The sequence below is a fragment of the Nicotiana tabacum genome, chromosome 17 (assembly GCF_000715075.1).
Source record: "Nicotiana tabacum cultivar K326 chromosome 17, ASM71507v2, whole genome shotgun sequence".
Classification (NCBI taxonomy): Eukaryota; Viridiplantae; Streptophyta; class Magnoliopsida; order Solanales; family Solanaceae; genus Nicotiana; species Nicotiana tabacum.
The window spans coordinates 145,741,309-145,765,087 of record NC_134096.1 but is presented as its reverse complement, the minus strand read 5'-3'; positions in this window follow the sequence as shown (position 1 = coordinate 145,765,087).

The window sequence follows — 23,779 nt, the reverse complement described above, 5'->3', positions numbered from 1 at the left end:
ACACCACTTCACGATACCCTGCCCCGAAGGCGAATTGAAGAAAACCATAACATCAACAAACTTAACGCATTCAGCAAGGACAACGATGCCACATTACCGATGAAAATTCCACCATGCTTCGAAAATACCAAGTCTCGTTACTCCATTAACCCGAACTTGAACATTCATAGTCCGATTGCCTTTCCTCCGCTGGAAATAGAACATTGAACCTCTGAATCATGCATTGAGAAAAACCTCCTTTCTAGTCATTCACTGCCTCGACGCATAGACAAGCATCTTACCATTACACGAACATTGTGCGATAGCAATGCACGAATCGTTATAACAATCAATTCCAAATCTCATATCTTAGGTAATACTCATATTGAGCCTAATCGACAGAGCGGCCTTCCGTAAGGCGACGACAATAGCCCAATCAAATATGCAGGGAGAAACATCCTGCACCACATCTGTAGTACCATTAAACTTCCTCGATTCCCAATTTATAACAAGCGCTTCACATCGCATAAGATTGAATAGGAAGGAAACAAAGGCATAAGCCTCAAAGGAATCGAATCGCACGATAAGGAATAAAGAAGGGAAGTGCTCCTAACAGCCCCGTAGCCTCTCGAAGATAAGTACAAACGTCTCTGTACCGATCCGCAAGACTCTACTAGACTCGCTCATAACTCGTGAGACCTAAGTGAACCTAGTGCTCTGATACCTTGTTGCCACGATCCAAAATCCGTTAAAGGTCGTGATGGCACCTAACACCGCTGTCAAGCAAGCCAACCTTGACTAATTAATTTTATTACTCATTTTAGTATTTTTTTAATCAAATTTTCTTCAATTAAATAGTAAAGATAGAACTCATAGAGTAAGTGATAAATATTTTAGCAACAAAATTACTAAACAACCCATAATCACTCTCAAAACCCGGTGCCACAAGTGCATAAGCATTAACTAGGGAGTAAAATAAAATACAGCATCTGTCCGGAATACAAATTAGACAGAAAAAATATAAATAACTCTGAAGGAGACTCTGTTCATTGCGGATAGTAATATAGAATGCAACTCACCTAAGTGCCCGCATTTTAACCATACCTCTACGCCCACAAGGCCGCTAGACATATCTGTACCTGTACAAAAATGTGCAGCAAGTATAGCATAAGTACGTAAACAACATGTACCCAGTAAGTATCAAGCCTAATCTCGAAGAAGTAGTGACGAGAGGTCGACTTTAACACTCACTAAGGATCAATAATATTAAAAATAGAAATATTTAAATCAACATGATTTATAGGAATAACAATAATTTTTCTTTAACTAGCAGAAATAATTAACTCATTCAATTCCAATAATTTCTAATTTATCAATTAACTTTACAAGCTGCAATAAAATATCAAGATATCGTGTAATTATTAATATTAGGCACAATTACCGTTGTGGTCATATGACCCGATCCAGAGTGCCGTGTACACTACCGAGGGACTTGCGGCACGATCCATAGATGTATCTTTACTGCCGAGGCGTTCGGCCCGCTCCACGAGAAAGGAGATCATTTTCTTATGAACCTCCGGAATGAGAAGATATTATAAGATTAACACATAAGGATGTACAATTTCCATTAACAGTCAAATATTTTGCGCAAGAATTCAAATATGTAAAATTTCAGTCTCTTACTATTTTCTCTAACAATTTACAGTATAATTCTAATACTTTAATCAAATAAAGGATACAATTATCACAAGAAATTCATGATTTGAGTCCTAAACTACCCGGACATAGTAATATTAGTAGCTACGCATGGACTCTCATCACCTCGTGCGTACGTAGCCCCCACAATTAGCAACAATTATTAATTTAAATCACCTATGGGGTAAATTCTCTCTTACAAGGTTAGACAAGAGACTTACCTTGTCTCAAAGCCCACTTCCCGATCACAACATCGCGTAAAAATCCCAATTCGGTGCCGAAACTATCCAAATGTTATATAAAATAATTAATACATGTTCGAAAATTCGAAATTAGACTATTAAATAAATTACCCTATCCAAAAATGGTAAATTTCTAAAGTTCACCCCGGGTCTACGTGCCCGGATTTAGGAAAATTTCTGAGAAAAACGTTACCCATAATCCCAAGAACTCAAATATACAATTTTCATCCAATTCCATAACCATTTTCGTGGTTAAAATCTCATTTTTGCAAAACCTAGATTTTTCATCTAAACCCTTGATTTCCAAGATTTATAGGTTATAATCTACCCATAATCTATGTATTTAACTCAAAGTATGTAGAATTAACTTACCTTCAAGTTGCTAGTTGAAATCCCCTCTCAAAAAGCTCTAAAATCGCCTAAAATGGAGGAAATACGGGCTAAAAATGACCAAGCCTCGTTCCCTTTAAACCATTCCGCCCAGCAGCATTTTCGCACCTGCGGAGGGCTAGCCGCACCTACGGAAAAAGCCTCGCAGGTGCGAGTTTCCCTCGCCTGGCCAAGCTCCGCATCTGCGGCCTCAGGACCGCTTCCGCATGTCCGCTTCTGCGACTTGGGCCTTCGCATCTGTGCCCACTTCCGCTTCTGCGCGCCAAGCTTCGCACCTGCGCGCTCGCAGGTGCGCCCAAAATTCCGCTTTTGCGGCGTGTGGCAGCCTCCCCTGTCTTCGGTTCTGCGGCTTGGGACTCGCTTCTGCGAGCTCGCACCTGCGACTGCCTATTCGCGGGTGCGGTTTGCAGCAGAAGCCTGGTGCAACAGCTGCTCTTCAAAAATCCAACCTTGGTCCGAGCCTCGTCCGGTTAACACCAGAGGCCCCCGGGGCCCGTCCGAATACACCAACAAGTTTGAAATCATAAAACGGACTCGCCCGAACCCTCGGAACGTGTAGAACAACATCAAAACTAAGAATCATACCTCAAACCAAATTGATTCAACTTAGAATTTTTAAATTCTTCAAACTTACTCCGAACGCGCCGAAACGTACTTAAACTACTCGAAATGACACCAAATTTTGCGTGTAAGTCTTAAATCACCATACGGAGCTATTCCCAGGCTCGGAATTCCAAACGGACCTCAATTACTCAAAAACCTACTCCAAGCAAATTTAAAGAACCTTAAACCTTTAAATAGTTGATTTTCACTATTAAGCGCCGAAACGCTTCCGGATTGCCCAAAAATCCGATTCGAACATACGCCCAAGTCCAAAATTATCATACGAACCTATTGGAACCGTCAAATCCCGATTCCGAGGTCGTTTGCTAAAAATGTTGACCGAAATCAAACTTGCCCTTTTTAAAGCCAACTAAGGAACCAAGTGCTCCGATTTCAACCCGAACACTTTCAAATCTCGAACCAACCATCCCCGCAAGTCATAAATTAGTAAAAGCACATACGGAGAGTCTTATTTAGAGGAACGGGGTTCTAACAGTCAAAACGACTGATCGGGTTAAGATAGTGCCATAGGAATCTCCTATTCTGTTGCAAACGTGCAAAATAATTTAGATTCATTTATCATTAGAGTGTATTCTTGTGTGTGCGTATGTATTAATGTTATTTTGGCTTCGCAGATCTGTGATGTCTTGGATGGTGGAGCAGAATTACTAAAGATTAAGAATTCTTGACGCCAAAAAGCAAAAATAACTTATTGCTTTACAACTTTCAACATGGAGGAGAAACAAAAATAGCCTGTGGTTAGGATAAAATTGATCAGCAAACTCATAGCCAGGACTTTGTGTAACCAAGGAAAATTGCAGAAAAGCAGTAGGCTGTTCATTTCATGGTATTCTTACGTCTGCCTTTAAAAGGAGAATTGTGATACTTCTATCTCATTGTACTTTTCCTGCTCAAAAGTACCCTGACGTTGGTCAGAAGCGAGATGACTATGCAGATACAAAAGATAGTTGAATGAGTTGATTCTGTGCATAAAAGGATTGAATGAGTAGTTTTATTTGTCATTTCTGGTGTTATTTTATTTTTGATACGTGTAATGCCTATATTTCTATAAATGTGCATTCTCCAGCTTAAATCAAAGTACTTCTTGCTTTCTTGGACATACCTTTATTTCAATATAATTGTTATGTTGTATCAGCAAGTGTGTTACTTTTGAAGGTTCTTTCCTTCGTTAGGGTATTAGTACTTGGTTGATATTCGACAACTTAATGTCGATTAGACACTATTTGCCCTATCACAGAAAAATACTTTTGTAAGCAGGATGCTTGATGCATAATTTATTTTTTGACAATTAACACTTTGCCCGAGATAATAGGTTGTCAGTTGTTATTTATATACTCTATTATGATGTCTGCTACACATCAATCATTTTTCATACATGCCTGCTGCTAGCGTCAATCATATTAGTATATATGTAAGCTTTAACAATTCTAACTTGATGATTTTCCATGATCTTTAATTCTTTAATGCTGTTCTTCATCACAAATAACTATGCAAAGCATCCAAAATTTAACAATCACTTGAAAAATTTAGATGTTGGGGCCATGCCCATCTCTAGTTTCTTAGAAACTTTCAAAGCAAGCGAATTTCTTACCTAATGTGGCAAATAAAATCATGCAAAGGGAGTACCTAACCCCACTTTTATACCATGAACTAGTTAATTTATCTGTGTTTCGCGCGATTATAAAAAATTATTATTTATAAATTAGTCCATAAAGAAAAAGATGAAACATGACAATACTTAAAAGTAATTTTCTATCTATAAAAATTATGTCTAACTCAAAACCAATCAATTCTCCTTTTAATAAAACTTGAAAATATTGTAAAATAATAACGCTCTTCTTCCTGAAATATGTTACTTATAAATTCTTTTCTAGAGAAATCTCACATTTTGAGGAAAATAGGTATAACCTCAAAAATAAACATGCTGGAACCAAAAAGAAAGATGATAAAGCATTAAAAAGAAAAGACGAAGAGCATGTTGGGCCAAACTGCTTTTTTTAATCAGAAAAAAAATATTTTTTCGAAATTTAAGGCGTTTGACTAATATAGAGAAAGTACTTTTGAGGCGCGATTTTCCTAGCTTCTTCCAAGAAGCTACAAATTCTAGCTTCTATAAATTCTAGCTTTTTCCAATAAGCAGAAGGAAAAAATATCCTTATTGTAAATTTATATTTTTTCAATTATCCCTTATTAATTTAACATTTTTCATTTTTGTTTCTACAATCCCTTTCTGCTCTTTTTTATTTCAGTCTATTTTCATTCTCGTTCTCCTATCTTCTTTGGAATAGTCTTTTTACTATTAATAAAATCTCTTCTTTTTTTATCCTGCCATTCTTTTTATCTTTTCTTTATTTCCTTTTCATAATTTACAAAGTTAATCACCAGATCCAAACACTCTGTTCACAAGCCAGATTCAAACACTCTGTTCACAAGATATATTTTTTTTTCTTTTGTAGTATTGCAATATTATATGATTTTTAGTTTGTAATTTATTTTTTTGTATTCATGCATTATAGTTGAAAGTATGAAATACTATCTAGTTTGTTATATCTCAAGAATATATAGTATTTTCCTTAATATTTATTTAAATATAATAATTTAAACAAACTACTTTACAATAAATATTTGAATTTGATTCCTACTTTTAAATAATATTAATTGTAAAATGAATATTGATATTGTCCTTTTTTTTTATAATTTGATGCTCAAAAGTACTTTTTGGAAGGATTGGTCAAACATAATTTGCTTATCAAATACTGTAAAAAGTATTTCTCAAATTAATTGGTTATACACAAACTGTTAGTCTACAAAAGTATTTTTTTGAAAAGAACTTCTCAAAAGAAAAAGTTTTTGGCAGCTTGGCCAAACAAGCTCTATAGAGTACCTGATAAATTTACTATAACTATCAAATCCAAAGAGAAAAATGAAGGGAAGAAAGCAACCAAAGGAGGAAAAAGATACTACTATGAGTTTTTGTGAAGCCTACTTTTAAAGATTATGATTATTGAGAAAAATATTAACATACCACAAAATGAAGTCAAGGTGACGAAAAAATAGAAAAGAGTACTATTATGTACTAATAGAATCAGAGCTATCCATTTACGTTTACAATTTAATAAAAGAACATTAAAAAAATCTCAAACCTGTTTAATTTGTTTCAACGCAACGTATTGAGAAATTGAAAATTCATCTCATGATCATGAATGGTTCAATTCTGTACTAAATTATGCATAAATAAAGAAATAAGATGTGATTATTAGTATACTACGGAAGAGAATCACTGAAAGTCTCCTTATAATCATTGTAGGATAGACAAATGCAGAGAGAGGAATGATGAAATAGTGAGGAGAAACAGGCATAGGAGGAATTAATTTTTAAAGAGATGATTTTAGACAGTGGATTCCGAAGAGGCACGATGGCTTGTTAGATGCCTACATAATTTTGAAACGCTGCTTTTTTTTTACTAAAGAGATGCAATTAATCGTTTGGATGAACTGAAGACGTGGAGTTTTTGGTTTGAAACGGCTGACTTTCGGTTAATTTTGAAACGGTACAATTTATCTTAGAGCTACAATTGAACATGAACTGTTTTTGGATTAATAATAATTGAGTATTATATTAAAATAAAAGGGAAACGCCAAAAAATTGAGAATTTAGATAAATATATTTCTTGTTCAATGAGAGGTGCATCATCTCTTAATGGCCCTTCTTTATCTATTATGTATATTATCTATCTATATTATTATAAAAATATGAATAAAATGTTGGATTACAAAAATAACCTTTTAATATTAAGCATAATAACTCACAGAAAGGACATAATCGGAATTTTAGACATTAGCCTGGTAATCCTATTAGTTTTAGGACGTAATACTACACGTTAAAAATCTTACATGATTACCTTTAGTAATCCTATTAGTATAATTACTTTCCGTCTGTTTAATTCATATAAAATTGAACAAGCAAATATCTTTAGTCATGTAATCTTATTACTTTTACGATATACTTCTTAAAAATTTCTATTACTAATTTAATTTGAAAGCATATTATAATGTCCTATTACTAATTTAATTTGAGAATGTATTATATTGTCCAAACCCATTTAGAAAAAAAGGAAAGCCTATATTATTATAAAAGTATAAATACAATACTAATATATCAAAATAGCCATAAAATATTAAACGAAGGAACTCATAAGGAAAGGGTATAACGGAAATAACTTATTTTTTGGACGACAATACCTTCTATGCTAATTTTTAATATTTATGATCTTAAAAATAATAAAATCTGTCTATTAAATTCTTATTTAAAATATGTAGGAAGGTTTAATAAAATTAATTTCATCAAAATCTTCCGTATTGGCAATACATTACCACTACATAATGTCCAATACAAAAAAAAGTAATATTAAATGAACTGTTTGAAATTGAGAAAAAAATACCCCCCACGATAATATATTTTTATATTATATTTAAATTATTTTTCTACTCAAATAATATTTTTTTATCAATTGTACATGTAATATTAAAAAATATTCAATTATTAAACAACAACTAAAAAAATATTTAAGAATATAAATGTGTGAGAAAGAGAAAAGAATGGTAGGTAAGAGTCAATACTACTAATGGTTCTACAATCATAAAGATCTAAAAGGGAAATGTCATATAAATCTTTTACTCTTTGAAAATAAAATTTATGGTGGATAAAATTATAATTAAGATTAAATATTCAAAACAAGAGATGAACTAATATTAAGATCTAAATCAACATAGAATAAATTATTTTTTATGTTAAAATTAAATAATTAAATTTTTTAATTAATTATTTGGCAAGAGAATCCAATTCAATTATTTTTTTAAATTCATCATATGAGTAAAATTCTTATTCAAGTTTAAAAAAATCTTAGGATATATATATTTATTCCATAAAAGGAGCGTCAGAACACAAAGTAAAAAGGTTAATATATTATTAAGAATCATAATGCTATACAAGTGTGTCACGACCCCAAATTCCCTCCGTAAAATGTCGTGATGGCACCTAGTCTCTAAGACTAGGTAAGCCTATCAATGCGGAACAAAAATAGAAATCTAAAACTTTACATAATTACAACTCCCAAAACCTGGTAGAAATAAGTCACAAGCTTCTAAGAATTTTATCCTCAATGTCTTTATATATCAAGGTCTAAAGAAAGAAATAAGAAAGCATCATAAAAATGATAGAAGGGGACTCCGGAGTCTGCGGACACTGACAGATATACCTCGAAGTCTCCGTGTACAGGTAACTCACTGACGTCTAGGCTGGTAAGATGTACCTGGATTTGCACAAAAAGATGTGAAGAAGCGTAGTATGAGTACACCACAGCGGTACCCAGTAAGTGCCAAGCCTAACCTCGGTAGAGTAGTGACGAGGTCGGGTCAGGCCCTACTGGAAAATAATAATTTCATGGTAAAATGTTTAACAATATAATAAAATAAAATGACAATGCAAATGAATCAAGTAGCATGTCACCATTTAATTACACAAAATATTTGCAAATAATATCTCGTGGAATCAAAACAGAATTCCTTTCAACTTCATGAAAATCACAGCAAATAATCAAAGGCAACTATGATCATAAATCAATATCAATAAGGGCACTCATGAGGCACCGCCTCGTAGTCCCAAATCATAAATAAATTCACAATATCTCATTTCCTTATCTCACCGCGGGAGCCTTCACAATTTATTTTAAAGAAAATATTTTTTCCGAAATAGCATCCCGTGTTTTAGCCATCCTTATCACACCGCATGACTTCTATTAGTTCCCCCTACTAGCCACGCGTATCAAGCCACCCTTATCTCACCGCATGCGTTTCAATACCCAAACCTTATACCACCGCATCCATATCATAATATATCACAAATTTGTACCTCAATTGCTCAAATAATTTAACTTGCCAAAATAATTCAACAATAATATTTTTCTACAATAAAGAGCTCACGGCTCATGCCAAAATAAATCATCAATAATATTTTTCCACAATAAAGAGCTCACGGCTCCATCACAATGAGTACAAAAATCTTACGAAAATATTCAGGAATAAATAATTCAGGAAAATAATATTTCATGCTTCAATATCAAATTTAAAAATATCAAATACTTCATATTAATAATATTTAATTTAAAAAAATCAACCTTCAAATAATGTACAGTATAAAAAAAATAAAGTTTCAACTAAACAGGTAAAACAATTAGCACAAAAATGTCAAACAAATTTAAAGTATATATCTCAGATCAATGATGAAGAATATAACAAGATAAAATAATTTAATAAATGCGCAACAGTGATCTACACAATTTAAAAATATAATCTTTCACATTTAGCCCGTGTACACACTCGTCACCTTGTGTACACGACTTTCAACACATTACAATTTATCACTTCAATACCAATCCTAGGGAAAATTTCCCCCATACAAGGTTAGACAAGTCACTTACCTCGACTTGCTCCAATTTAATCATGTAGTATGCCTTGTCCTTGATTTTCTGACTCTGATCGACTCGTATCTAGTCATAATTAATTCGATACAGTCAACAAAAATTATAGAATCAATTTCATTAAAAAATACTATATTTTTCAAAAAATAATCCGAAATTAACTCAAAAATGGTCAGTGGGGCTCACATATCGAAAATCCGGAGAAAGTTACGAAATATGAACGCCCATTCAACTACGAGTCCAACCATACCACTTTTACTAAAATCCGACATCAACTTGACCTCCAAATCTCAAATTCTCATAGTAAAATCCCTAAGCCCAAATCCTCTAATTTCACCTCAAAAATATGTAATCTATTCGAAATATTCAATGGTTATCCAATATAATTGACTAACAATGATCACATGTGACTTACCTCAAGTTTCTCCGTGAATTCTTTATGAAAAATCGCCCAAAACCCTGTTGGAAATGTCCAAAATGACAAAAATATCAGAACCCCTCTGTTTTATAATCTGGTCAGTGCTTTCGCACCTGCGGAACATGCTCCGCTTCTGCGCAACCGCAGGTGCGACCGTGCCTTTTGCTTCTGTGCATCCTTCTCTTTTGCAGTGGGTTCAATTGCTGAAGCGGTTTTGCTTCTGCGGAGCTCATTCCGCTTTGCGGCTCCAACTGGGCAGCCCTTTGTCTTTTTCTGTGCGCCACAGCTCGCTTTTGCGAGCCCGCACTTGCAGTCAGTCCCTCCGCAGGTGCGATCACACCAGAAGCTGCAAATTTCAGAATTTGCCTAAATACAAAAATTGATCCGATTTTGATCCGGATCGCACACGGGGTACTCGGGACCCCCTTCGAAAATACCAACAAGTCCTAAAACATCATACGAACTTAGTCGAAACTTTAAATCACATCAAACAACGCTAAAATCACAAATCACACCCCAATTCAAGCTTAATGAAACATAAGAATTTCCAACTTCTACATTCGATGTCGAAACCTATCAAATCAAGTCCAATTGACCTCAAATTTTGCACACAAGTCATAAATAACATAACGGAGCTGTGAAAATTTTCAAAACTGGATTCCGACCTCGATATCAAAAAGTCAACTCCCCGGTCAAACTTTCAAACTTAAATTCTTATTTTCGCCATTTCAAGCCTAATTTCACTACGGACTTCCAAATAAAATTCCGATCACGCTTCTAAGTCCAAAATCACCATACAGAGTTGTTGGGATCATCAAAATTCTATTCCGGGATCGTTTGCACAAAATTCGATATCCGGTCACTATTTGAACTTAAACTTTTAATTTTTCATTAAAATTCCATATCTCGGGCTAGGGACCTCGGAATTTGATTTCGGGCATACGCCCAAGTCCCAAATCATGATACGGACCTATGGAACTGTCAAAATACTGATCCGAGTCCGTTTGCTCAAAATATTGACCAAAATCAACTCAGTTGAGTTTTAAAGCTCTAATTCATATTTTAATCCATTTTTTTCACATAAAAACTTTTAGGAAAATTTTACGGACTGCGCACGCAAGTCGAGTCATGATAAATAGTGCTTTTCGAGGTCTTAGAACACAGAATTAATTATTAACTTTAAAGATAACATTTTGGGTTATCACATTCTCCACCTCTAAAACCAACGTTCGTCCTCGAACGAGGTTAGAAAAAGTACCTGAGCTGATGAATAAGTGTGGATAACAGCTGCGCATATCATGCTCGGTCTCCCAAGTCGCCTCCTCGACTGGATGACCCCTCCACTAAACCTTCACGGAAGCAATGTTCTTTGACCTCAGCTTGTGAACCTGCCTATCTAAAATAGCCACTGGTTCCTCAACATAAGATAGATCCTTGTCCAACTGAACCGAACTGAAGTATAACACGTGATACAGATCGCCGTGATATTTCTGAAGCATAGAAACATGGAATACCGGATGAACTGCAGAGAGACTAGGTGGTAGCGCAAGTCTGTAAGCCACCTCTCCAACTCTTTCAAGAATCTCAAAAGGCCCAATATACCTAGGGCTCAACTTGCCCTTCTTCCCGAACCCCATCGCACCCTTCATAGGCAAAACTTGGAGCAAGACTCGCTCACCAACCATGAATGCAACATCACAAACCTTTCGATCCGCATAACTCTTCTGTCTAGATTGGGCTGTACAACGTCGATCCTGAATAAATTTAACCTTTTCCAAGGCATCCTGAACCAAGTTTGTACCCAATAGCCTAGCCTCACCCGGTTCGAACCAACCCACTGGAGACCGGCACCGCCTACCATACAAAGCCTCATACGAAGCCATCTGAATGCTTGACTGGTAACTGTTGTTGTAAGCAAACTCCGCAAGTGGTAAGAACTGATCCCAAGCACCCCCAAAATCTAACACACACGCACGAAGCATATCCTCCAGTATCTGAATAGTGCATTCGGACTGTCCGTCCGTCTGAGGGTGAAATGTTGTACTTAACTCCACACGAGTACCCAACTCTCGTTGTACAGCCCTCCAAAACCATGAGGTAAACTGTGTACCCTGGTCAGAGATGATAGATACTAGTACACCGTGAAGTCTGACAATCTCATGAATATATGCCTGAGCCAGCTGCTCTGAAGAGTAAGTAGTAATCACACGAATGAAATGAGCAGACGTGGTCAATCTATCCACAATCACCCAAATTGCATCGAACTTCCTCTGAGTCTGTGGGAGCCCAACAACGAAATCCATAGTGATCCGCTCCCATTTCCATTCTAGAATCTCTAACTTCTGAAGCAATCCACCTGGTCGTTGATGCTCATATTTTACCTGTTGACAATTTAGACACCGAGCTACATACCTTACTATGTCTTTCTTCATCTGCCTCCACCAATAGTGCTGTCTCAAGTCCTGATACATCTTTGCAGCACCTGGATGAATGGATTACCGCGAACTATGAGCCTCCTGGAGAATCAACTCGCGCAAACCATCTGCATTAGGCACATATAGCCTGCCCTGTATCCGTAATACATCGTCATCTCCAATAGTGACTTCCTTGGCATCACCGTGCTGAACTGTATCCTTAAGGACAAACAGATGGGGGTCATCATACTGACATTCCCTGATACGATCATAAAGAGAAGACTGAGAAACCATACAAGCCAAAACTCGGCTCGGCTCAGAAATATCCAGTCTAACAAACTGGTTGGCCAAGGCCTGAACATCCAAGGCTAAAGGCCTCTCTGCTACCGGTAAATATGCTAAGCTTCCCAAACTCTCCGCCTTACGACTCAAGGTATCGTCCACTACATTGACCTTCCCAGGATGATAGAGAATGGTGATATCACAATCCTTAAAAAACTCCAACCATGTCCGATGCCGCAAATTAAGATCCTTCTGTTTAAATAGATGTTGTAGACTCTGGTGATCGGTGTAGACCTCACAATGGACACCTTACAAATAATGCTGCCAATTTTTTAAGGCATGAACAATAGCTGCTAACTCCAGGTCGTGGACCGGATAATTCTTCTCATGTACCTTTAACTGTCTGGATGCGTAGGCAATCACCCTACCGTTTTGCATCAACACTGCGCCGAGACCAATACGCGATGCATCATAATACACAGTATAAGACCCTGAACCTGAAGGTAATACCAATATTGGGGCTGTAGTCAAAGCTGTCTTGAGCTTTTGAAAGCTCTCCTCACATTCCTCGGTCCACCTGAACGGAGCACCCTTCTGGGTTAATTTGGTCATAGATGCAGCAATAGAAGAGAAACCCTTTACAAATCTACGATAATACCCTACCAAACCAAGGAAACTCGAGATTTTCGTAACTGAGGACGGTCTGGACCAACTCTACACTGCTTCAATCTTCTTCGGATCTACTTTGATCCCCTCATACGAAACTATATGACCCAAAAATCCCATTGAATTAAGCCAAAATTCACACTTTGAAAATTTTGCATGTAACTTCTTTTCTCTCAAAATCTGAAGCACAGTCCTCAGGTGTTGTTCATGATCTTCCCGACTCCGGGAATACACTAGAATGTTGTCAATAAACTCAATGACAAAAGAATCAAGATAGGTCTGAAATATACTATTCATTAAGTGCATAAATGATGCTGGGGCGTTGGTCAGCCTAAAGGACATCACAAGGAACTCGTAATGACTGTACCGAGTCCTGAAAGCAGTCTTTGGGATATCTGGCTCCCGAATATTTAACTGATGATAGCCTGAACACAAGTCGATCTTAGAAAACACTCTATCACCCTAAAGCTGATCAAATAGATCATCAATACGTGGCAATGGATACCTGTTATTCATTGTAACCTTGTTCAGCTGGCAGTAATCAATACACATCCGCATAGAACCATCCTTCATTTTTACAAATAAGACAGGAGCACCCCAAGGTGATACACTGGGCCGAATGAATCCCTTATCAAGCAATTACTATAACTGTTCTTTTAATTCTTTCAACTCTGCTGGGTCCATACGATATGGTGGAATAGAAATGGGTTGAGTGCCCGGTAACAAATAAATGCCAAAGTCAATATCCCTGTCGGGTGGCATACCCGGAAGATCCGCTGGAAATACATCAGGAAAATACCTGTGATAACAAAATCGGATGCAACGGCCTTTGTCCTAGCAGGAAGGGAATAATATCTGGCCTGGCCTCCCCCTCTAGGGCGACATCTACCTATCCGACCTCCACCTCTAGTTGGCTATGCAGATGGAGTGGCAACTGGTGCAGTAATCATGGCTTGAGAAGCCTGAGGGCCATGTGGAATAGGTAGGGCCTGATAAATCTGTGGAGGTGCACCCTCCTAAATCTGGGGCAATCTCTCATAATATGACGAGTGTCACCGCACTCAAAACAAGCCCTCGGAGGTCATGGTTGCTGGGACTGGCTCGGGCCTGATCGACTAGACTGCCCGCTAAAAGCACCCCGTACAGGAGGTACAGTAGACACTGGCGGTGCATAATGTGGAACCTGAGGTCTGGGAGTAGCCGGAATACCACTGGAAGCTGGAAGTGCTTAATGAATAGGATGGCTCACATAACCTTTACCATGACCGGCTGCAATTGGGGCACGATAATTATTATATGTGCTAGAATCTCGGGGCCTCTTAGCTTCCCTCTCTTCCCTCTCCCGAGTCCGCATACCTTCCAATATCCTAGCAATTGACACCACATGTTTGTATGTGATGTCTATCTCCAGCTCTCGGGCCATACTGTATCTGATATTAGGGTGAAGGCCCTCAATAAATCTGCGAAACCACTCTCGAACAGTAGCAACAAAGGTTGTGCATGCCTAGCCAAATCACTGAATCATACAGCATATTCTGACGCGGTCATAGAACCCTGGTGCAGCTGCTCAAACTCTGCGCGCCATGCATCTCTAAGACTCTGAGGAACATACTCCCTTAAGAGCATATCTGAAAATTGAGTCCAAGTGAGTGAAGTTGCCTCAGCCGGACTATCCAACTCATATGCCCGCCACCACTGGTAGGCTACTCCTCTAAACTGGAATGCCGTGAAAGAAACCCCACTGGAATCCACAATACCCATAATACGAAGGATACGGTGACATTCCTCCAGAAAACCCTAAGCATCCTCTGAAGCTAAATCGCTGAAAGTGGGAGGGTGGTACTTTTTATACCTCTCGAGCCTGAGCTCCTCCTCCTCTGAAATTGCTGTCCTAATCTCAGGCCGAACTGGGACAACTGGCTGCATTGGTATAACCTCTGGGGCATGGTCAACTTGGGCCCGTGGCTCTGGAGTACGGGCGGCGGGAGTCTGTGCTCCTCCCCCAGCTTGAGATGTGGCAGGAGCAAGTGGAATTAACCGTGCCTGAGCTAGAGTGCCAAACATGCTCAAAAACTGGGCAAGAGTCTCTTGAAGTGCAGGAGTAGTAACATGCGTCTCAGGTGCCTGCTCTCCAACTAGAGCTACTGGTGGCTCCGGTGCAGCAGCTCGTGCAGGTGCTCTGGCTGCACCGCGTGGTCTTCCCCGGCCTCTAGCTCGACCTCTGCCCCGACCTCGGCCGGGTGTCTGATCATCAGATCCATTTGTGCGTGTCCTCACCATCTGTGAGAGAATAAAAAGATAATGATTTAGAACTTTGAAATCAACAAAGGCGCACGATAAGGAATCAAAGAAGTGAATATTTCCTACCAATTCCATAGCCTCTCGAAGATAAGTGCAGACGTCTCCGTACCGATCCGCAAGACTCTACTAAACCTGCTTGTGACTCATAACACCTATGAACCTAGTGCTCTGATACCAACTTGTCACGACCCCAAATTCCCTCCGTAGGATGTCGTGATGGCACCTAGTCTCTAAGACTAGGTAAGCCTATCAATGCAGAATAAAAATAGAAATATGAAACTTTACATAATTACAACTCCCAAAACCTGGTATAAATAAGTCACAAGCTTCTAAGAATTTTATCCTCAATGTCTCTATATATCAAGGTCTAAAGAAAAAAATAAGGAAGCAATATAATAATGATATAAGGGGACTCCGGAGTCTGCGGATGCTGTCAGATATACCTCGAAGTCACCATGCACAGGTAACTCACTGAAGACGGGGCTGGTAAAGAGTACCTGGATCTGCACAAAAAGATATGCAAAAGCGTAGTATGAGTACACCACAGCAGTACCCAGTGAGTGCCAAGCCTAACCTCGGTAGAGTAGTGACGAAGTCAGGTCAGGCCCTACTGGAAAATAATAATTTTGTGATAAAATATTTAATAATATAATAAAATAAAATGACAATGGAAATGAATCAAGTAGCATGTCACCATTTAATTACACAAAATAATGGTAAATAATATCTCGTGGAATCAAAACAGAATTCCTTTCAACTTTATGAAAATCACAATAAATAATCAAAGGCAACTATGGCCATAAATCAATATCAACAAGGGCACTCACGAGGTACCGCCTCGTAGCCTCAAATCATATATAAATTCACAATATCTTATTTTCTTATCTCACCGCGGGAGCCTTCACAATTTATTTTAAAGAAAATATTTTTTCCGAAATAGCATCCCGCGTTTTAGCCATCCTTATCACACCGCATGACTTCTAGTAGTTCCCCCTACTAGCCACGCGTATCAAGCCACCCTTATCTCACCGCATGCGTTTCAATACCCAAACCTTATACCACCGCATGCGTATCTATATCACAATTTGCATCTCAAGTGCTCAAATAATTTAACTTGCCAAAATAATTCAACAATAATATTTTTTCACAATAAAGAGCTCACGGCTCATGCCAAAATAAATCATCAATAATATTTTTCCACAATAAAGAGCTCACGGCTCCATCACAATGAGTACAAAAATCTTACGAAAATATTCCGGAATAAATAATTCAGGAAAATAATATTTCAAACTCTTTAATACATTGCTTCAATATCAAATTTAAAAATGTCAAATACTTCATATTAATAATATTTAATTTTAAAAAAATCAACCTTCAAATAATGCACAGTATAAAATAAACCAAGTTTTAACTAAACAGGTAAAACAATTAGCAGGAAAAGGTCAAACAAATTTAAAGTATATATCTCAGATCAATGATGAATAATATAACAAGATAAAATAATTTAATAAATGTGCAACAGTGATCTACACAATTTAAAAGCATAATCTTTCACATTTAGTCCGTGTACACACTCGTCACCTTGTGTACACGACTTTCAACACATTATAATTTATCACTTCATTACCAATCCTAGGGAAAATTATCCCCACATAAGGTTAGACAAGTCACTTACCTCGACTTGCTCCAATTTAATCACGTTGTACGCCTTTTCCTCGATTTTCTGACTCCGATCGACTCGTATCTAGTCAAAATTAATTCAATACTGTCAACAAAAATTATAGAATCAATTCCATAAGAAAATACTACATTTTTCAAAATATAATCCGAAATTAACTCAAAAATGGCCCGTGGGGCCCACATCTCGAAAATCCGGCGAAAGTTACGAAATATGAACGCACATTTAACTACGAGTCCAACCATATTATTTTTATAAAAATCCGACATCAACTTGACCTCCAAATCTCAAATTCTCATTTTGAAATCTCTAGGCCCAAATCCTCTAATTTCACCTCAAAAATATATAATCTATTCGAAATATTCAATGATAATCCAATATAATTGACTAACAATGATCACATGTGACTTACTTCAAGTTTCTCCGTGAATTCTCTATGAAACATCGCACAAAACCGTGTTGGAAATGTCCAAAATGACAAAAATGTCGGAACCCCTCTGTTTTGTAATCTGGTCAGTGCTTTCGCACCTGCGGACATCCGCTTCTGCGCAACCGCAGGTGCGACCGTGCCTTTCGCTTCTGCGGTGTGTTCAATCGCAGAAGCGGCTTCGCTTCTACGGAGCTCTTTCTGCTTATGCGGCTCCAACTGGGCAGCCCTTTGTCCACTTCTGCGCGCCACAGCTCGCTTTTGTGAATCCGCACCTGCGGTCAGTCCCTCCGTAGGTGCGATGACACCAGAAACTGCAAATTTCAGAATTTGCCTAAGTAAAAAAATTGATCCGATTTCGATCCGGATCGCACTCGGGGTACTCTGAACCCTGTCCGAAAATACCAACAAGTCCTAAAACATCATACAAACTTAATCGGAACTTTAAATCACATCAAACAACGTAAAAATCACAAATCACACCCCAATTCGAGCTTAATGAAACTTAAGAATTTCCAACTTCTACATTCGATGTCGAAACCTATCAAATCAAGTCCGATTGACCTCAAATTTTGCACACAAGTCATAAATAACATAACAGAGCTGTGAAAATTTTTAGAACTGGATTCCGACCCCGATATCAAAAAGTCAACTCCCCAGTCAAACTTCCAAACTTAAATTCTTATTTTAGCCATTTCAAGCCTAATTTCATTACGAACTTCCAAATAAAATTCCGATCACGCTCCTAAGTCCAAAATCACCATACAGAGTTGTTGGAATCATCAAAATTCTATTCCGGGTTCGTTTGCATAAAATTCGACATTCGATAACTATTTGAACTTAAACTTTTAATTTTTCATCAACATTCCATATCTCGGGCTAGGGACCTCGGAATTTGATTCCGGGCATACGCCCAAGTCCCAAATCACGATACGGACCTACCGGAACTATCAAAATACTAATCCGAGTCCGTTTGCTCAAAATACTTACCAAAGTCAACTCAGTTGAGTTTTAAAGCTCTAATTCACATTTTAATCCATTCTTTTCACATAAAATTCCGAAAATTTTTACGGACTGCGCATGCAGGTCGAGTAATGATAAATAGTGCTTTTCGAGGTCTTAAAACACAGAATTAAATATTAACTTTAAAGATGATATTTTGGGTCATCACATTGTCTGGAAGCACAATCAAAGCTATATCCTAAACAAGAACAAGCTTTCAAGACTATATTATAAAGAGTATAACAGGATTATTCTTTGTAGATGCCTCTAGCGGAATCGAAATAATATTTCTATGTCACACATTACTTGCAAATATCATTTCAAGAGGCATGAGACTGTTAGCAATAATAGCAAGTGGTATACCAACAACGATTTTATTGTGAGGCAACCCACTTTAGATTTGATATACCTCTTCAAACACCTTAAATAACCATCACAAATATATCAAAGTAGAGCAATTGTGCTAAATTTATAAGAAAAGCAAAATTGATAATACGGGATGAAGCACCTATAGCTAAGTGTCAAACAGAGTTCGAGAGATAGATATATTGGATATTAATAAACCGTTTGGTGAAAAATTAATGGTTTGGGAGGTACTTTATGTCAAAGTATTACCTGTAGTTCCAAAATAGACAAAAGCAGAGACTGTAAATAGCTTGCCAAAGTTATACTTCTGGCCTCAAATGAAAAAGGTTCAACTGACAAGAAATATAAAGTAAGAACAGATCCAGCATTCAGTGTCTTCTTGCTTCGTGTCGGAAACAAATAAGAGCATCCAATAAAAGATGATTTGGTTTTTCTTGGACACTTGGTTATCAATCCCAATGGTAATAGTAGTGCATTTAATAAAAGACATATTTCTATCATTAGATTAAAACGCAATTTGTGTAAATCGCATGATAGAATTAAAAAAATATCTTAGGTAGCAGAAATGAATATGTTGATCAATTAAATAAAAGATTGATTGCAAAATTTTATAGTAAAAATAAAATGTTTTTCTATTTCTAGCTCAGCAGAAAATGATACCAATAATTATTACCAAAAAGAATACTTAAATACTTTAATACCAAATGGCCTTCTACCATACATGTTTGTTGTTGTAACGACCCGGCCGGTCGTTTTGAGAATTTAAATCCCGTCCGGCAGCATAAGGCCCTGAGCAACATCGTATTATGTGCCTTGACTTGCGTGCGTGGTTGAATTCAATTATCGGGTGATTCGAAGTGATTTGGGACATTTAGTCCCTAAATGAGAGCTTAAGTCTTAGAATTTGGACCGTAGTCGGACCTGTGTGAAGACGGATCCGGAATGGAATTCTATCGACTTCGTTAGCTCTGTCGAGTGATTTTGATCTTAGGAGCGCGTCCGGAATGTATTTTGGAGGTCTGTAGTTGATTTAGGCTTGAATTGGCGAAGGTTAGATTTTCGGCGATTTCGGCCGATAGTGAAAATTTTGATATCGAGCTCGGAATGGATTTCTGAAAGTGGATGTAGGTTCGTAGTGTCATTTGTGACCTGTGTGCAAAATTTGAGATCATTCGGACGTGGTTTGATAGGTTTCGACATCGGTTGTAGGAATTTGAAGTTTCAAGTCCTTTAAGTTTGAATTGGAAGGTGATTCGTGATTTTAGCATTAATTGATGTGATTTGAGGGCTCGACTAAGTTTGTATGGTGTTTTAAGATTGGTTGGTATGTTTGGTTGAGGTCCCGGGGGGCTCGGGTGAGTTTCGAGTGCTTAACAGATCAAAATTTGGATTTATGTTGCTACTGAAGTCTTCAGGCATCTGTCATTTTCGCACCTGCAGTGGAGAGACCTCAGGTGTGTGATCGCACATGTGGAGAGGCAAGCACAAAAGAGGATCTGGGATGTGTGGTTAGGGGTCGCAGGTGCGAAGGGAAATGCCGCATCTGCGATGCCCGCAGATGCGCTAAAGGACACGCAGGCGCGGAGGAGATCGCAGAAGCGGACAATAGTCCGTAGGCGTGCACTCGCAAGTGCGACCCTTTTTCCGCAGAAGCGAACCCAGCCTCTTAAGTCATTTCCGCACCTACGAAGGAAATTCCGCAGGTGCGACCCAAGGTCTGCAAATGCGGAATAACTGGGTAGAAAAGGGGCAGATTCGAGGGTTTGAAGTTCACTTCACAAATTTGATTGAGAGCTCAGTAGAAGGCGAAATTTGGAGAGATTTTCCGAGGAAGATTTTGGTTAATGATTCTTAACTTCCTTATGGTTATATTCCACTAATCTATGCTCGAATTCATCGTTTAAATTCGGATTTAGGGTGAAAATTTGAGAAAAGTTCTCAGGCCGAATTTTGGGATTTTGATCGAGATATTGGTGTCAGATTTTAGTAAATTTGATATGGTTAAACTCGTGAGTGAATGAGCTTTAGTATTTTATGACTTTGACCCGATTCCGAGAAGTGGGCCCCACAGGTGATTTTGAGTTAATTTTGGAATTTTCGTTAAAATGTTGATTTCGTTAATTAGATGAGTCTATTATTGTTGTAATCTCTGTTTTAAAAGGCGTTTCTGGGGGCGAGCCCCGGGGTGAGGCATACCAAAAATGCCCCGGGGCGATGGTGTGGGGCAAAAGTCTCAAGAGGTGTACGCCCCGCAATTTAGGGCGTATGCCCGGGCGTTCGGGGCGTGTTCTTTTAGTAAGGAGTAAGCCCGAAAGACTTTTTCAAATTAAAATAAAATTTGTTAAATTAGTCCTTCATATAATACCCAAATTCTCAAAAGTTAGTTTGGTAATTACTCAAAAGGTTTAAAAAGGAACTCAAAAGTATTAAATTTAAAAGTAAAGACCTTTTTTATTGATTTAAGCCCTCATTCATGGTTTTCCCAAGATTTTATCTTGTCCGCTAGTCTGCTAATATCTCCCAAAAGCAACGAATGTTTAATTTTTTTTACAAATACAAAGAGAACTACATTTTTCTTCATAGCAGTAAATTCAAAGTTCAAATTGCAGGTTAATCATCCTTTTTGTTCCTCCATATAGAAAACTTTATTCTTTTAGACTCAAATTACTTGTGCTTGTAAGTAACGTATAATAGATTGTTTTGATTAGTTTTTTATGGGGATGGAGCACACATATATATAGTTTTCTTCAATTTTTATGCAATTTTACCTGTTTATAAATATTAACAGTCATTATATTATTTTATAAAATATTAAAAATTAAATACCTATGGGGCTTATGCCCCGCTGAGGCATATGTAAAATGCCCCGCCTTACACCTACGCCTTTTAAAACACTTGGTTGTAATTATGATATGTAATTGCTTTTGGCTAGATTTGGGCCATTCAGAGCCGGATATTCGTGGAAAGGGCATTCTTGTGGATTTATTGAGCTTGACTCGAGGTAAGTATCTTGCCTAACCTTGTGTGGGGGAACTACCTCTTAGGATTTGAGTCATCTATGTTGATTGTAGTCTGTGTACGCGAGGTGACGAGTGCGTGCTTGGACTTATTTGTGGAAAGTTGGCTTTTTAGGGTTCTTATGTCCTTATATTCACCGTGTATGATGTTGTTTTTGATACATTTGAATTCCTATTTGCTAGTTTCACCTCTACATGCTTTGATTAGAGATAATTGCTTTAGGATTCACTCTTATTGTCTATTTGACCCTTATTCGACTTAACCAAAGATTTTACCTCTTCTATCGTCATGCTATATTTTTTTATAACTGCTTATCTTTAAATGAAATCATTATTTTCTCATCTTATAATTGTTTAGTCTTAATTGGAGTTATGATTATCTTCCGCTGCTTATCCTTACTTTAATTGTAGAATATTCCTCGTAATTGCTCAACCTCAAAAGGAGTTTAGATAACCTATATCTTAGTTGACTTGCCATTATTTGGAACTATTTGACTCGTGTTGGCTTCTTATTGTTGACTTGAATATTGTGGAATCGTTGCTACATTTTTGTTTTGTTTTCCCTTGTTAAGTTGTTCTCCTTGTGCCTAGCATTCTTTACTGTGGTTATTCCTTGTGAATGAATTCTACCATTTTTGTGATTTAAATTCTTGAGTTGATTTGCTCGTCGTACTTTGCATTTCTGTCATTGTTGCTTCTGTACTCGTTGTGGTGATGCACGGGGTTTCTGTCGTGTTATAGTTGTTATCTCTGTTATTTGTGCTGCATATTTAAAGTCTTGCATATTTACTTTGGGACTACAGACGTATTCCGGGAGATTCCCCAGCACTACATATTTACTTTGGGACTACAGACGTATTCCGGGAGATCCTCCAGCACTGCATATTTATTTTGGGACTACGGACGTATTCCGGGAGATCCCCCAACACTGCATATTTAATTAATTCGGGACTACGGGACGGTATCCCGGTAGATTTCCCCTGTGGTTATATCTTTGTTCGGAGCTGCTAATCTTCCATGCTTAGGTGTCACAGGGTGACTTATACTCGAAGGGTATACTTGAAAAGTATTTATCTTGAAAGAACTATGTTTGAAGGCTAATTATTTGAAAAGTTTATATTTTAAAGGTTTTATCTTGAAAGAACTATGTTTGAAAGATATTTATTTGAAGGAAGTATATTTCAAAAATAATTTTTTATTAGAAAGGATTATATTCTAAAGACCTCAATTTAAAAACTTACGGGTGAAAGTTTACACTTGAAGGATTTGACTAATTTATTGGGGTTGTTGGCTGAGACCTGATGTGAAAACTATTGCAGCTGCTGAGTTACTACTTGCCTTTACTGTATTGTGATTTTTTTGAATTTGGGTTGTGTTTTCGTTCATTGTTCTGTGTCTTATTCTGGTGTTCCGCTGTTACTTCCTGTTTTTTTTCCTTCCTTATTGCAGTTGCTATGTCGTTAGCCATATCGTGGGGTCCTTAGATAGATGTCATGTTCTGTCATACCTATACTTATGCTTGTTCAGTTTATTAGACCAGTGGGTGTCTTAGCTAGTCCTCGTCACTACTTCACCGAGGTTAGTCTTGATACTTACTGGGCACCGCTATGGTGTGCTCATGCTACTCTTCTGCACAATTTTTGTTTTTGTGCAGACCCAAGTATTTGTTAGTTAGTTAGCTGTGTGGACTGTCGCTGCGGAGACTCAAGGTAAACCTGTCACTGCGTTCGCAGGTTTCGGAGTCACCTTCAAGTTTTCGTTTTGCACTATTTATTCTTATTTTGGATAGTTGTATTTAGA